The sequence below is a fragment of the Trematomus bernacchii genome, unplaced genomic scaffold, assembly GCF_902827165.1.
Source record: "Trematomus bernacchii unplaced genomic scaffold, fTreBer1.1, whole genome shotgun sequence".
Taxonomy (NCBI): domain Eukaryota; kingdom Metazoa; phylum Chordata; class Actinopteri; order Perciformes; family Nototheniidae; genus Trematomus; species Trematomus bernacchii.
In genome coordinates, this window is record NW_022987641.1 from 7,216,225 (window position 1) to 7,233,912 (window position 17,688).

Consider the following 17,688-nt stretch of genomic DNA (forward strand, 5'->3'; position numbering starts at 1 on the left):
ATTTCTTAAAGTAATGATGGACGGTCGTTTCTCTTCACTGAGTTGAGTGGTTCTTGCCATAATATGGATTACTATAGTCAAATAGGGCTTTCCACTGTGAGACCAACACAACTGATGGTCTCAAACCCATTAAGAAGGCAAGTCATTCCACAAATTGACTCTTGACAAGGCACACGTGTTAATTGAAAACAATTCCAGGTGACGACCTCATGAAGCTGACTGAGAGAAGCCAAGAGTGTGCAAAGCTGTCATCAAGGCAAAACGGGGCTACTTTGAAGAATATAAAATATAAATCATATTCTGGATTTGTTAACACTTTTTTGTTAACTAGATAATTCCATATATGTTCTTTCATAGTTTCATGTGTTCTTCAGTATTAATCTACAAAGTAGAAACCAATTAAAATAAACAAAAACCATTGAATGAGAAGGTGTGTCCAAACTTTTGACTGGTACTGTATATTGACATTTTTTACGAAATATAATATTATTTCTATTTATATGACTTGCATTATTTTAATGCAGGCATCAATGAATAACTTTATCATTTGTAGCTTCATATTACATAATGTCACTGCAGTTGAAGGCAGTGTGGTTCACTAGGTGTCCACCAGGCGGCACTGTCTGATAACAAATGAGTGTTGTCAGTTTGAAACTGCAACCTAAAACTCAAAGGGATTAGCAACATAACAGTGTCTTCTGATCTACTATACTCATATGAAATATCTGTTTAAGTGCAGTCTTTTTGCAGAGATCTTATGGCTTTGCATGTAATCGCAGAAACAAAAATAAACATTTAGGTTTCTAGCAACAGTTACTTCCATACGAAGATAGAAAACAAAACACAAGGATATTTTGTTATGCATTAATTATTGTTTGCATGTCCGTTTGCAGGAGTATGCATTTGTGCAATTGTGTTTGTGCGTATAGATGTATGTTTGTGTGTGCATACATGTCCTGCAGGCCTTGTTTGTCTATTGTATTTGTGCTTGTTATTGTTTACTCCTGAGGGGAGTGCGGAGCGATTGCATCTGAACACTGAAATTACAGCGATGCCAGACTCTGATAAACAGTCGCAGAGCAGCAGCCTTCTCATCTCCCCCTCGCTGCTGAGTCCCGGCGATACAACATCACATGCTTTTGGGTGAGGAAGGGTGAGGAAGGGTGAGGGAACAGGGGCTTTATCATTTTGGGAATTCTGCAAAGGTAACAATTGTGAAAGAGCTAATTTGGGAAGTTACATTTGTATGCCAGATGGATGGTACGAAGTATGGAGAATAGCAAATCTTTGTCTGGATGCTTGGAAGAAAAACAGAGCACACACTCGAAAAACAGAGCACACACTCAATATTAAAACACATTTTTATTTATTTTTTACTTTATAAAGCTGACATATAACTCGATCTTTAATCTTCATCTCACAGTTTAAGACCTTATATGTTTGCTTTTGGCACAAAGATCATGGTAACCAGGTTAGCGTTGAGGCCCTGCTTTTCAGACATTTTGCTACGCAATACCAGGACTCAAACCAGCAGCCAGTTAAAAGCCACTACTTCAAACAAAGCACAGAAAAAAAATACACAATGTTATTATTCTGTTATTATATTTCACAATGAAACTGTGTAAAGTGTGAAGCTGTATGTGAGGGTGGTTTGACAGTTTGCGCTCTAATGAAATGGCTGTGTGAGTCTGACTGAAGAGAAAATACTAAATGTGTGTAGTTCTGCATTAAAAGGTATAACGGTGTGTGAGTGTGCAGAACGAGTGAAGACATCTGATCATTGTGTTCAGGGGCCCCGCCGCCGCTCTGTATTAGCTTCACCTCGTTATCGTTATCGCCCTCCTCCATTGTGGCATGAAGGGCGGAAAATGATTAGAGGAACAGGTGACAATGGAGGGAGAGATTTCTGCCTTTACCCGGGGCAGCGCCACTGTCAGGTACAGCGGCATTACACTCAAAAGAAAAGAAGAGGGGCGCTGCACAAAAGAGCTCCTTTCTTACTTTAAAACACTCACGTCTTCCTCAGGAGTGCAGAAGGGGTGTTCATGGGAGCCAATTGACTTCCTCCATCCTTCTTTCAGGTAATCATGGCGAGAAAGGTGACGAGTAAAGACTTTCCTCCTCCTACGATATGATAATTCTTTACTGTCAGATGTAGTCTAACGTGTTTCGAGCATCACACAAATATTACAAAACAAGTAAACTGATATTTGACCAAACATCAGAATCACTGAGGACAGTACGTTCAATACCATTTAACGTCCATTTGATTGACTGAATTTAATTTTAGTATTAACTGGTGCACTAAAGTGGGCTTAAGTCTAACTTTTAATAAATCATGGGACCCTGACTCATGATTTATTAAAAGTTCATGGGACCCTGATGGTGAACAATTCATATTCACTGTTTGGGACATGTTTGGATCAAAAACAATGTTGTTAGCAAGCCTCAAAACATTATTATTGTGAGGTGGTTCATAGAGTTTTTACAATCTTTGGGTAGATTTTCAGATGTAGTATTACAATACTGTAAAATCACTCAATACACTCAAAATCAAAGATGTACATTTGATTGTAAAAAGATCTAAGGCGAAGGAGAAACTACATTCTTAGTTTTGTTCTTTTGCATATCTATTCAATTTGTTCTTTCTAGGATAGAAGATATTCTATCATTACACCCAAGTATTTATATAAAAATGCCTGCTTGTTTTTTTCACTATGGTTATTCTTCACTCCCTTCTTTTTCTGATCTGAATGAGGGAGAGATAGGGAAGAAGGAGGGGGAGACAGGAAGCAAGGCTTTTTCCCACGGCGAAGTCTTTGCATGTGAGCGACATGGACTCTGATGTAGTAACGCTATGGCATTATCTCATTCAACCCCCCCTTCTTATCTCAATGCGTCCCCTTACCTCTTTTCTCCCCCCCTTACACAAAGCTATCAGCTCTGTGGACTTTTCTGACTATTTATGTCGGACAAGGTCAGGATCGTTTAAACCGCTCTCAGCCCCTGCAGATGAGATAGCGCGGGGAAGAGGGAGAAACGATCGATTCCCGCCAACACGCAGATTTATTCCCCTCCTCCTCCCCCCCCTTCCTCTACCCCCTTTTCTCTCAATGGCGTTCCCAAGCATCCACTGCTGCCACCAGGCTCATCAGTCTCTTTAACACCCGTGGTGTTTAAAATACAGTAGCTGCCCTTAAAGTGGCCACTTTTTCTCCCGGTCCAAATGAGAGTCGGCCCCCCATCAATCTGTGGGCTCGGGTTTCAGAGGGCCGTGAAGGGTGAGGCCTGTGGAGAGAGAGGAAGAGATTTAGACAGAGGAAGTGGCGGTTTGTATCATTCACATGGGCGTTTTACAAATGAAGAGGGCACTTACTCAGACTGAAGGCTTGATTGTGAAGTGGGAGAGAAGAATACATGTTTTCAAAGGCCAATAAAGACCCTGATATTTAGGGCTTTAAAGCTGCTGATAACATATATTTAGTGCCACTGTTTAGTGGTAATCCTATGTCAGTCAAACAGCTTCTCTTCAACTGTGTTTGTAATTTTGGCTTTGAGTGTGGCGGTTTAGTTCTGTTTAGCCATTAAAAGGTTAGCTAAAACAAGCATTACACACAACAATTAGCTGTCAAAAAAAGGTTCAAATCTTTCAAATTAGCTAGTAAATCATTATCAGTTTTAATCAAAAAGCAACAAAATGGGCAATACTAGTATAAAAAATGTTTCAACTAATAAAAAGAGTCCCTAAGTTTATAATCAGGCTATTTATTCCATTATCTTAAGGGGACCTATCATGCAAAATGCACGTCTTTTATACATGAATATGTGTCCCCGGTGTGTCAGGGAACTCACCAAGTGTCAGAAAACACAACCCTCTCTCTTTTCCTCCATACCCAAATCTCTAAAAACGGGGCTGCAACGGAGCTGATACAGATTTGAAATTGTTCTTACGTCAGAAACGGGGAGCTCATTGCCGCTCGAAAGCGCTGGAGACGCTGTAGTACATATGCCAGGCCTGTAAGTGGCGCTGTAGTCTGCCAGCTACTGTGCTGTTGTATTTGCTGTAAAGTGTCTTTACTGTAGGGTATTTTTATTATATGTACACCACTTTGGCTCGACCAAAAATCGTTTTAAAAATGTGCTATATAAATAAAACTTGATTTGATTTGATTTGATTTGCCACAAAAGCAGCGAAGAAGACTTCTCACAGAATCAGCCCTTGCAAAAACAGGGCTGGAAAAGAGTAAATAGAGCGAAATGAGGCATGGCTAAAATGCATGATCTGTTTGGTATTTTGAAAAAAAAACTTCACAGACATGTTTTATATAGGTATAGCCCTACAATATATATTTCAAATATAGCATGATAGGTCCACTTTAAATATCCACTTGTGTGATTCAGAATTCTAGAATGAGTTGGCCAATCTTCCCTACATTTTTTGTCAGCTGAAACTCCTGATCAGTGGGTGTTGAGGACTTCAGCACAACAGTTCACACTTCCAGTTCATTTATGATCCAGGTGTATTCTGTGTTTTTGATGGATAGAAACTCTGAGCAAATAGAGCAATTATTTATGGTTTCAAAGCATGTTATCCCTTTGCTGTAAACAGTCTTAATATTCTTCCTGGTCTCTTTGTGTATTTTGTAAATTGTTTAATTTTTGTAATCTTTCATATTCTTTTATGCATGGTTCTTGGTTAAGCTGTCTTTGGCTCTCTTTCTTGCTGTAACAAATGCACATTTCCCCTGGAACGAATTGAGGTATTCTGATTCTGATAAGTTGGGGATATACTTTCAGTGTTTTCATAACAATCTGTTAAAAAAACTCCCAAAAAAGCAATGATTGTGTTATCCAAGATGTTATTTTTTATCTTGTCCCAGCAGCGCTTTTACCGAGTATTTTTTACATGGTATTATAGCTACTTTAACTTAAGAAATACATCTGAGCACCTCTTCCACCACTGTGTGTATGTGTGTGTTTGTGTGTGTGATCCCCTGCCACTCATGTCTTGGGTTACTGTGTTTCTGGCTGTATGATAGATGGCTCTGCCGGACAGCATGTCACTGCCAGTTTCCGCCAACTGCGTGTGTGTGTTAGAATATGAGGATGTCTATGATTCTGTGTGTTTTTGTGTGTATGTGTGTGTCTGGCCAGTTCCGACCCCCCACTGCAACAGGATAGGTGGGTAAGGATGGCGTGGCAGTGTGTGTGTGTGTGTGTGTGTGTGTGTGTGTGTGTGTGTGTGTGTGTGTGTGTGTGTGTGTGTGGTGTGGTGTGAACTGCCTGAGGTCCGTGTCCTGCTGTGTGTGTCGGCCCCAGTCCTTTCCTGTCCAGACCACACGTCTAACCAAAACCCAATGTGTGTTTACGTGTGTGTGTGTGTGTGTGTGTGTGTGTGTGTGTGTGTGTGTGTGTGTGTGTGTGTGTGTGTGTGTGTGTGTGTGTGTGTGTGTGTGTGTGTGTGTGTGTGTGCCAGGGAGTGTGTGCCAGTGTGTGTTTATTCAAGAGGGTGTGTGTGTGTCTTAGTCATTCACAATTCTACTCGAGGCTGCACCTAATGATTATTTATCTCATAATTTAATCCATTGAATTTAGTAATGTGATTATTAATCTATTAAATAATACATCTGTGAAAAATGCAGTAAGTGACTTATCCAGACAAACCTTAGTTTCCAAAACCACAATGACGTTGATTAATTTATTTACATATTTTTCAAATTAATCAATGATTTGTCACATATTCAGAGAACTGACATCTTCAAATTGCTTGTTTTATCTGACCAACAGTCCAAGAAAAGATAAACAAAAGCAGTAAATCCTCATATTTATCATCCTTAATTTTCCTTTATTAGTCTGTCATTCATTAGCTTGTATGATATTGGAAACTATACGATTCTATCTCTTCCCATCATCCTTTTAAATCTAGTAATGTTTTTATTTAAATCGTTTTGGCTCCAATATATTCTGTTCAATCTGTCTTCTTTCTGTTGGATAAGCGTCTTAAACAAGTAATGGATTATCAGAATAGTTGTTTCAAATCCCAATAATGTAAATAGCCCAAGAGTTGATCTCCTTGTACCTCCTTCACCTTTCCATCATACTTTCACATCTAATAATTTCATTTTTTCAACTTTTTCTTCAGCCTCCCATGTGTGCACTCCATCTTCTCAACCCAATCTGTGATTTTTCTTAAAATAGATTCTGAGATTTCCCCGCTGATATCAGACAAACGGCACCTAAAGGAGAAGGAGAAATAAGTAGTGAAATCCCGGCCTCCCCCCTTCCTCCCTATTCTTCCTGCCTCTCTCCGCTGCCAGCAGACAGTGTGTTTCTCAGCGTCGTGGAGATTATAGCGGGGAATGACAAGCACGCCGTCTGATACCATATCCGCTCTGAATTACAGATCAGCCCTTTTTAAATGATATTTTAAATACTTGCTGCAGGCTGCGAGTTTTCACAGGGTCTTATTTCATTGTTATTATACTAGTACCATATTTTGTTAGAAAACCAGTGTTGGCGCTTATTTAAATGAGGGAGAGCCGATATACACTCCAGTGTGTTTTTACTGTGCCACTTTGGAAAATCCCCCGCTATACTCCTCACATACACCCACCACCCCTTTTTTCTCCTTTTTTTTTAAACTGTGTGTTCTTGGTGGGAATTAAAAGGGAGCAGTGTGAAGAGGACAAAAGAGAAAGGACAAATTGTAATTAGTTTGATTTTGTGTGTGTGTGTGTGCTTGGCTGTGAGGTTGGTGGAGCCCATTAAGGGTTAGATTCCCACACAGAAAGAAGACTGAGGCTTTGATTACCTCTCTCATGTGTTAAAGGGGGAGAGAGGGGGAGCCTTTCTCAAAAATAGGCAAGGATTTGACTTGAATTGTTTCACCGTCGCTCTTTTTGATCATTGAAAAATGTCCCTTTGTTTTTCTTTGTTTTTTTTAATATGGAGAGCCTCGTTTAGGATTGTAGAAGAAAGAAGAAGAAAAAGAAGAAGAAATAGAAGAAAGAAGAAGAATACAAAAACAGGAGAAGAATAAAAGTATAATAAATACTATTTTAAAACGCTATAACTGGCTGCCATTACTTTTTCTATGTTCCACTTCCTTGAATGTGTACTTTAATTAACGTGTGCTTGCCTCTTGGCCCTTGCATCTTAATACTCTAATATCTGTTTTCTGTGATGTCCCCTTTGCTATAACAATGTAAATGTCCCCTCTGTGGGACAAATAAAGGCTTTCAGAAGAAGAAGAAGAGGAGGAGAAGAAGAGGCAGAAGAAGAAGAGTGTGTGTAGTTAGCGTGGGGGTGTGCTGGGTGGCGCTGTTGCCCCAGCCATGCTCCCCCTCTCAGATTAAAGGTCCCTTGGTTTCAGTCGAAGGCTCTGAGCTCTTTGTGCTTTGGCGTTTCATGATGGGATTCTCTGGAGAGCAGAGGATGGAGAACGACACTCCTTCCCCCTCTAACCCTGTCTCTCTCTCTCCCGTTTCCTCTCCTTCTCTCCCCCCTCTCTGCTGGAATACACCCTAACCTTGACATATTGAGAATGAAAACGACGGTTCCACATCCCATGCTCGCTTGTTGACAGCGTTAACGCTCTTTTCATGTGTGTTTTGATAGCTGAAAATGAACCATATTAGAGTGTTTCGAGAAATGACGTTTAGTGTGTGTGCATGTGTGTGTTTGTGTGTGTGTGCGAGGACATGCAATGCCTTAAATGCGTGTGTGCATGTCCACATAACTCAATTTTTTTGACAGAAAATCATTTTTGTTTGCTCCCACGCACACACACAAACACACACACACACATACACACACATGAAACATCATTTCTCTAAACACTAATTGTGATCCATGTTTGTTAAGGTCTAAGAGAGAGGTATGTAAAATAGGCCCATGGGAGGGGAAATAGAGTCATAGGGGCTAAAGCAACAATTTTAACCCTGCCAACCTCTGTCTCACCCTCTTTACAGATGTCTCACCCTTCTAACCCGTGTCTCACCCCTCTATCTTTTGTCTTACCCTTCTTACTGCTCTCTCACCCCTTTAATACCTTCCTAGCTGCAGTCTCACATTCATGTACCCTCCAAACTGCTGTCACCCCTCATATACTGTACATACATGTCCCCTGCATGTCCATTGTATAATACTATCATAATATCATCACCACTGCAGTGGGTTGAACATTGTGTGTGTGTGTGTGTGTGTGTGTGTGTGTGTGTGTGTGTGTGTGTGTGTGTGTGTGTGTGTGTGTGTGTGTGTGTGTGTGTGTGTGTGTGTGTGTGTGTGTGTGTGTGTGTGTGTGTGTGTGTGTGTGTAGCATACTAGTTACAACTTAAATTGATATAAAACTCAACAGACAGGAAATATAATCATAGAAGACACAAAGAAAGATAATACATATTTTTTTACAACACCTGCATCTGTGAATATATTTGTGTATTCTGTAGTTTATATGAGTATGTATTCTGTGAAGTGGTTCCTTTTTGTTTCGTACACCCAAGGACAGGTTTTGCAAATGACCAATTCACTACAAACACTGAACCCAGTGCATTTGGTACTTGTGCATAAGTGTTTGTTACATTTCCAAGTCTACCATGATGGCCATACAAATAAACCAAACTGTCACATATGAGAGTTGGGTGAAAATGTTTAAGGTCTGAGTAATACAGTGAGTAACTACAGACAGTGGAAACAGACCGTGTTCAACTGTGGCTCCAGTGGAGTCCTGCTGTAATGATGCTCACTTCCCCCTTGTTTCAGTGTGTGTTTGTTTATGTGTGTGTGTGTGTGTGTGTGTGTGTGTGTGTGTGTGTGTGTGTGTGTGTGTGTGTGTGTGTGTGTGTGGTTTCCCATCAGTGTTTACAGCATAATTGAAGCTGTGGCCCCTCCTTGGCCTTATGAGAGCCATTGTACAGTATGTACAGGGTTATTATAGTAAATGCTTCATTTGTCGACTGGTTTTGGTCTGACAAATGAAGCATGTGTCATCGTTATGAAATTAGTTTATGTCTCATAGTGTGACAAAGAGTTCAATGTTTGCGTGGGTAAATTCAGTAATAGTTTGATAGATAATGTGTCATGTTTACCCATTTTAAGCTCTTTGTGTGTAATTTAAAGCACTATTCTCATGCCCACATCGTCACATAAAGAAGCACAGTGGCAGTTTTAAACATGTAGGTAATTTGGGGGATAAAAAAAAAGCAGACTTAGTTTAGTAAGTTAAGTAGCGAACCATGACATACCGACGTAGTTTTATAGAATTAAACATGTGTTAATGATGTGAATTCAAACAAAAACTACATAGGTTTAGTAAAAGATCATATTTTGGGCTAAACTTGTGTTTGTTAGGTACATTTAATTGTGTATGTAAGTTAATAGTCAACATAAATATGTCAACAGTTTAATTTTTGTTTCATAAAGGAAAGGGAGAGAATAAAGGTTTATGTAACATTGAACGACTGGTGAAGTTTCAAAATCAACATCAATATCATATTATATGACAGCACAACTCTCTGCTCAAACCCTTATTAACGAAACTCGAAAAGGAAAACAGATCATCATTACTGTCCGATATCTTATATTTCTTGCTGTTACATTAGTTTGTGAATGATTCAGGGACTCATCCATTGAGCATTGAGCAAACATTATTGCATCAAATAAGTCAGACTCTTGCCTTTTCCCTCCGTTTTCTCTCACTCTCATCACACCATTTCAATTTCCCTTTGCTCCTTCCTGCTCCTCTTATTCTCTGTATATCTGCCTCCATCCTCTCACCTCTCCCTCAACTCCTGCTCCCAGGTTTCATTTTCCTGCTACCAGATTCCATTTTCTCTCTGTCCTTTCACTTCCTTTCCCTTACTAATGCAGATAAGAGACACATGTATGAGCGTTTACACACACAAAACATACACATGCATGGAAATGATTAAAAGCCAAGATGTATACTGTGCCTGAACTGATACTCGTCTTGAACCAGAACATAGATGCGCTGTTTTTCGATTGAAGCTATGGATCGCCTCAAGGCCTGAAATGAAAACCCATTAAATCGGACATTTTACACTTTCACTTGCATATTGTCATGGCCTGGTAGGAACTTGAATATTTTTTTGGAAATGTAAGCTTTTTGAGAACTAGATTGAAAATAAGACTCCATGTATTGGAGTTTGGTAGAAATTATTTTTTATTCTAACAATCTACTGATTAACACACTGTCAAACAAAAGATTTACATTTAGACTTTAAAGAGATTTAATTTTCTTTTTGTTGTTGTCCAGTAAGTTTTTTAGTCACATTTGTGGTTTAAATACATACATACAATTCATTATCATAATAATATCCTTATTATAATCTGCACTGAAACTTTTCTTCTTGTTTTTTATATTTTTGAGATTATTTTACAATATTTTTCTTGGCTTTTTAATGTATTTAATATAATGTATGATGTCCTTTATTGTTTTATGTTTCATGTGGAACCTATATGCTGCAGGTCTCCCTTGAAAAAGAGATCTATGATCTCAATGGGACCAATCTGGTTAAATAAAGGTTTGAAATGAAATGAAATCAAATTTAAATTTAATTTTATAATGTGTTTGTGTAACACTTTGTCTTAATGTTTTTATTGTTTTATGGAATAAATGTGCAATGTACATTTTACAATATAAATATACTTGCCGTGCCTAAATATTGACCTCTCTGAAATAAAGTGCTATTTTTTTCTAATATACATGAATGTTTATAATAAAAACATCAATTTGATAATGTAATAAATTAAACAAGATTCTCCTCCAAGAGACATTTCTCCTATCAACCTTTGTATATACCAATAGAACATATCGTACCTACACACAGACACAGTTCAATAATTACATCTGAAATAACTAGTTATCCAATATCAAGTATTTTGTAGCAATCCAGGTGACATTATGTTTCTGTCTGTTGCATATTCAGATCCTGGAGCTGTTGGTTCCCACACTTTTTTCGACTTTTCCCATCGCCTCAGTGTGCAAGTCCAAATGAAACAGAGATATTCATGGCTCCTCTCCATGAGCATAAAGACCTGGACCTATTGCCCTGGCCATTCAATTAGCCACAGTGGCCAGTGTGTGTGTTTCTGTGTGCGTGTGCTTCTATGTGTGTAGGTGTGTGTAAGTGCAAACTATTGCCCTGTCTGAGCAGCCAACCTCAACTAAGGGCCAGGCTCAAACAGCGGCTTAAAGCTAACCAGGTCACAGCTGATGGTGTGAGAACTGGGGCTGTGCACAGTTGAGTGTGTGTGAGTGTGTGTGTGTGTGTGTGTGTGTGTGTGTGTGTGTGTGTGTGTGTGTGTGTGTGTGTGTGTGTGTGTGTGTGTGTGTGTGTGTGTGTGTGTGTGTGTGTGTGTTTGTGAGTGAGTGAAAAGAAGGGAGAAAGACCTCACACCTACAGTATATACACTTTCTTTTTGACCATTTATTAATCTTAAAACTAGCTGCTACTTTCATTTGTATAATGCTGCTACTGATCTTCTACCCTGGTTGTGTACTTATTTGGTTTTATTTTAATTGTATTAACATGTGATTGCCTCTTTATTTCAGTTGTAAGTTATTCTACTCATCTTTTTGTCTTTTATCTGCACTGTGCTGATGTACATTTGTGGAACATATACAAGGTTTCTGATTCTGTTTAATGGATGTTTGTTGCCAAAAACAAAACCTGCCTCCTGAGTATTCCCATGATGTCACTTCACCTCAAGTTTAAGCGTGTGTTGAGTTCATTTTCATGTTATTTAGCTGGAAGCGAAACTGCGTACGTGCCGGTCCTGCCGATGCAGCCCCGTCTTTCAGCAGCGCTAGCTTCTGTTTTTAGAGGCAGTCAGGCTCCACTGATTTCTGCTGTAGATGTTGAGTAATCAGAGCCAATACTGTTGAATCACTTTCTCCTAATGCTGACACACAAAGGCAAGTTGTGACTGTTTAGGTTTCAGTAGTATTTCATGGGTAATAGGGCATTTACAGGGCATTTACAGGGCATTTACAGGTCGTGGAAGTTTATTTTTGTCCAAAAACTTGAAACTGACTGAGTTGAGTGTAATGTCAATTTTTTACAAATCAGCATTATTTTCCTATGTAAATGTACTCTTTATACTTTTTCCTTTGTTGTTGTAACGCTGAACATTTCACCGCTGTGAGACGAATAAAGGATTTCTGATTATGTTTCTGAAAGGTTTATTTGGTTTAGATTTATATTATCAGCTCGCTCTGACGGACAGGCCACAAATATTTCCCCACCCTTGGGCGGCCAGTTTTTCCCCACTCGGTAGAATTTGGCAGAGAGGTCAAGTGTTTCTACGGTTGTGTTTGTGCTAATGCATGACCGCTAGGCGGTTGCATGAACGACGTTGCAGCATTTGTAAACTCAAACTTGTTTTATTAATGGTCTATATATAAACAAGTTGGGCTTTGTTAACTTGAATAGTTCTGGGAATGGACGTCTTGTCATGACTTCAAGTTCTTAGGAAACCGGCAGAGGCTCCGGGAAGTTTCTGTGACTCGGATGTACCAGGGTTAAACCCAAGAGATAGAAAACTGTTGATTAATTAACTGTAGACGTTCTGGTTGATTTTGTTGCCCCTGGACAACGCCAGGTTAGTTATTTTCCCCTGCTTCCAGTCTTTATGCTAAGCTAACCATCTGGTGGCTATAGATATATGATGGGCTGAATTTGGGTGATATACGTTATCGAATGATGTTAAGAGATTCAGAATATTTTCATTTGATGGAATTTGAAGCCATAAAAACGAACAACAAAAAGTATGTGGTTCAGAATTGTAAGTCATTGCTGTCAGCATATAGTTCTAATGAAAAGTTGGGACATGCTGATACAGAATAACTCCAAAAGGAATGGACCCTGTTTTCTCAACTACAGAAAACTTCCAATGTTAAGTATGAACTTTAACCCGCAGCTTTAAGCCAACATGGACAACATATCCCTAAAGGGCATAGGGAAAAACAAAGATATCTGCAATTAGATGAGAACTAAAGTCATGTGATTATAAAAGAGACCCCTCCCTAATGTACTACAAACACTACACTACAATACATAGTAAAGCAGCAAATACAACATCTCCTTAGTTTCAATCACTAGCATGTTACAGGAAACTTTGATGAAGAGAATTAAAACAGGCATTTATTCACAATGAAAATACCTTACACTGTAGGTTTAATGCCCCCAACTAGCCACCATCCTCTTCCTCAGTGACAGGCGTTTCCCAGCATCAGAGGCCATATAGTGTGTGTTTCTATAGTCTGCCATTCCCAGAGCTGGCGGAGTGTGAAGACATATAATTGCTTCATGAAACCTAACTAGGTGATATGAATAATCTGTCAGTGGAGGCGGCAACCTGGCATCCAGGCCAATCACGGAGGTATCCCGGAGTAACGGAGCGTGGCCAAAACCATACCTGCCCATCCGGAAAAAAACATATCTGTCCCTCAACTTCCTCCTTTCCGCCCGAGCCCCCGTTATCCGCCCGAGCCCCCGTTATCAGACCGAACGGCTGAGTGTGAGGGAATTCATTGGAGACCCTCTATATGGCACCATGATCAAGTCCACATCTGATAGAGAACTAGCCAGTGATTGGTGTGTGTGTGTGTGTGTGTGTGTGTGTGTGTGTGTGTGTGTGTGTGTGTGTGTGTGTGTGTGTGTGTGTTAATCTAATAGTTATTTTTATTTACAACTTACTTTATCTTACTGTGTTTACGTATGCGCCAATTCCTTGTATGTGTAAACCTACTTGACAATAAACCTATTTCTGATTCTGAGAATACAATTTTGAGAACTCATTTTGTGCAGTAAATACCTTAAACTCTTGTGTCGATGGTGTTTCTGTGCTCGTCGTTCCATTTCCAACTTGTATTGGTCATTACTTAATACTCCATCTGTATGTAACACAAGCAAAAACAAAACAAACTTCACATGAGATTTTCTTTAGAGGAAGTAGGCGAGATAAAAGGCCTAATAAAATGATGTCATAATATCCAAATGTCTAAACTCACACACTCACACGTATTCATAATTATGAGTCACTTTTAAAAGAACTATTCCACATAACAAGTACTTTGACCTATTATTAAATACATGTTTCTCGTACCACTTCTCTACCTTTACTGAAGTTACATTTTTATGTAGTACTTTTACTTGTAATGCTGCTTTTTTAATTAAAAAATAAAGCATATGGTTGTCTACGCATAATACCATTGAACCAGAATACACACCCCCTTGAAAATCCTTTAGACTGTGCACGTGCCTAAAGGAGAAAGCTTTTGAAGCATATTAAATATTTTAGAAAATATACAAATGAAAATAAAACGTGAATGATTGAAGCACATCCTCCTACTATGCATGTTAAGATGTATTTTTCTAAAGCCCTAAAGAAACATCAATTCACACACACACATTCACTCGCAGAGATACACACAGAAAATCCTAAATGCAGGGTACGTTTTCCACTGTGTGTGCTTCAAGCTAGCTTGTGTGTATTTATCTGTTAAAATGTATGTATACCTTGTGTGTGTACACTTGTATTCAGATGTGTGTGTGTGTGTGTGTGTGTGTGTGTGTGTGTGTGTGTGTGTGTGTGTGTGTGTGTGTGTAGTCACAGCATATAGCGTGTTTGTTTTTATCAGAGATCTTTAAGCTGGGTCATGTGTTGTTGCTTCACATTTCATCATCCTGCGCTCTTATCTGCTGTTTTCATACACAACTGCTGTAATACTGTTCACACACACACACACACACACACACACACACACACACACACACACACACACACACACACACACACACACACACACACACACACACACACACACACACACACACACACACACACACACACACACACACACACACACACACACACACACACACACACATACAATTTAACAATAAGCCTGTAAAGATAGTTTGTAGGAGGGAGAACGAAGGAGTTATGAAGAGACAGGAGGTAACAGCAAAAGGAGGAAAGCATTGAGAGAGGGATAAGAAAGAAGAGGGAAGCAGCCTCCATCTTACGTTGTTGTTGTGTTTTGTTGATTTTGGAGGCAGACAGAGGCTGATAGCTGTCAACCATGTGAGGAATGAAGCCTCTCGGATCTCCTCTACAGATTATTTAGTCCTCTGACACATATATCTCTCCCTGCACGCTCCACGTCGTGGTGTTTTGTCTGCAGTGTCCTTAAATATGAAAGTTTTTGTGTTTGAGTGTCGCCATCCTGAGTCCGAAAGGTTACTGCTGGGTCATGACGGCTGATATCCATCCTGATATGTCTGGTATGAAGCTGACACAGACACATTTTGTACTGAGGATCCATGTGTTTTAAATCTAAATATGTAACTTCTTGTATACTGTAGTGAGAGTTCATTAAAATCAAGTTAGAACTAAAGCAAAGATTGAAGTCTGACCTATTGTATCACGTAAAGTAGCTATTATTGTTCTAATTTGATTAAATAAGCTTTAAAGGTCACCTATTATGCAAAATCCACTTTTTCATGTCTTTTACATCAACATGTGTCCCCTCTGTGTAAAGAGATTCTGAAAGTTTCACGAAAAAAAGATTTGCTCACTTTTTGTCCTGATCCATTTACATAAAAACCTGTCTGAAAATGAGCTGATCAGATTTTGGCCACTTTATGATGTCATAACGATTTTTTGGCTTGTGTAACAACCAAGGCAAGGTTTACTTGCACTTCCTGTCTGAGCATCTCATCTCCCATGAGCCTTTTCTTGGTCGGCTTCTGTCAGCCTCCCGTCCCAGACCGACTCCTGGGAGCGTTTCCTCCCAAAGAGCAGCTCGGAAGCTGATTGGATGATGGGGCTAATCGTTAGCGGAGAGGGGGGAGCAGAGTGCGGAGGCTCATAATGGCTTCCAATTTTGGGGAGGAAACGAGATGTAAATGAGGTAATTATGTGTCTTAACGAGGGCAAACAGCGTTGACTTTTTAGCCCTGGTAACCAGCGTATTTATAGCCTATAATAACCTTAAAGTGGCTGGCTGGAAGGCTGTCTGAACTGCACTTTGGTTTTTATTAGGGTTGTGTGTTTGAATCAGAAAGGTTTGACTTGTATTCTTCTTCCATCAAAGTAGCAAACATTGTATTGACAGGCGTACGTAGCTTTGAGAAAGGGGGAGGACACCAAATGAGAAGTTATTCAACCCCCCCTTTAAAATCCAGTTTATAGGCCTAGTTATAAAGCGTTATGAAACGGATGAAACTTTAACCCCCCGTGGAAAACACTGCAGAGTTTGTCCTCTTTTTATGTCAAATGTACACGATCAGGCGGAAATATTTTCTCTCCAAGATTTTTCTATTTGTCTAACTAGTTATTGTATAAGAAGTGTTTAAAATTCAGTCTTGAGTCAATGAAAACAAAGACACCAGATAGAGTTTCAGTCATTTTTGGCTCCTTCAACACGTTCCCCCCCCCCCCCCCCCCACCCTCCTTGAGATTGAACTCGGCCGGTTATGGTTCTTTTGTTTTTAAAACATGACATGAAAACCTCTGATTTAAAATTGAATGAAGTGCAGTGGAACCCGGTCGAGGGAGGCCAGCAGGATTGTGGGTAAATGTTTTTGCCATTAGGATTGTGCTGACCACAGCAGAAATGTATTTCTGAAGGAGTAAGCATAGGGGGCTTTGGAGCTCACCCTATTTGTATATTCTCTCATACATCCATTTCCCTCCTGTACAGATTAAAATGAGTATTTGGCGAGCATTGCACAGTAGGATTATCATATCGAGGGCCTTTTTGGTAGAAATGTAAAAAGTGAATTCATTTCGAAGTGCTGGACGTTCTCTTGTAAGACGTCAAAGATTCATTTTGATTGGATCAAAACTCCCACATAAGAAGAATTCAGGTTTTAAAAAGGAAAGATTTGCATAAATAAAATTAAACTAAATCAACACAGGTAAAACAAAAATGAGTTTACTTCACGAGACACAAAACGGATTAAAGATGACATTGTTCTGGGGAATATATGAATTTCTGAGCAGATGTTCCCGATTTGACGGAACATCTCAAATCGGGAACCAACTGTGGTGGAGGATAACTTACATTTTTTAAACGTTATGCTACTCTATACTTCTACCCAACTACATTTTGGAAGCCAATATTAAGCTTTTTACTGCACTACATTAATCTGACAGCATTAGTTAATTTACAGAGTGAGATTATTAGCTAATACAAAATAAACACTGTTCTGTTTTCTTAATACTCTAAAATTAAACCCATCTTATTGATATTTCTTTGTATTTATTGGCATTGCATTTGATATTGGGGTTATCCAAAGGACATGCCTAATCGCATTCCTTGGATCCTCCAATAAATCTCATTAAGGTAGGTAATAATAACAAATGAAAACTCTAACATATTTGGAGTTAATCCATTTCCAGACAGTGATACAGTATATAAAGTGTTACTTAGATTTGGTTACTGATTAGCTATTTGAACAGGTATTTGGTAATTGGAACCCTGCTGGTGAGTAACTCTAGCTAAGTGTTGTTAGTCAGCCTGAGAAACACATATTTTCCATGCCATGTTGGTGAAGACAAAGCAGCATCACCACCTCACCTGATGCCTTTACCTGCTTCCTTCCTGGTACTGATATTAAGCAACCCTCCCCCTCCCCCCCTGGTCTCTCTTTCCGATGG

At 39.3% G+C, this 17,688-nt stretch overlaps 1 long non-coding RNA gene across 2 annotated transcripts in view; it reads right to left on the bottom strand.

Annotated features, from left to right (window-relative positions):
- Positions 1-1,391: 1,391 nt before the first annotated feature.
- The window catches only part of LOC117484965, a 51,225-nt gene continuing 34,928 nt past the window's right edge, over positions 1,392-17,688 (bottom strand). For both annotated transcript variants that reach the window (XR_004556180.1, XR_004556181.1), the window contains 2 exons: positions 13,837-13,915; positions 1,392-3,288 (listed from right to left, as the gene is read on the bottom strand). This is a non-coding gene — a long non-coding RNA (uncharacterized LOC117484965). The remainder of the gene's footprint in view (positions 3,289-13,836; positions 13,916-17,688) is intronic.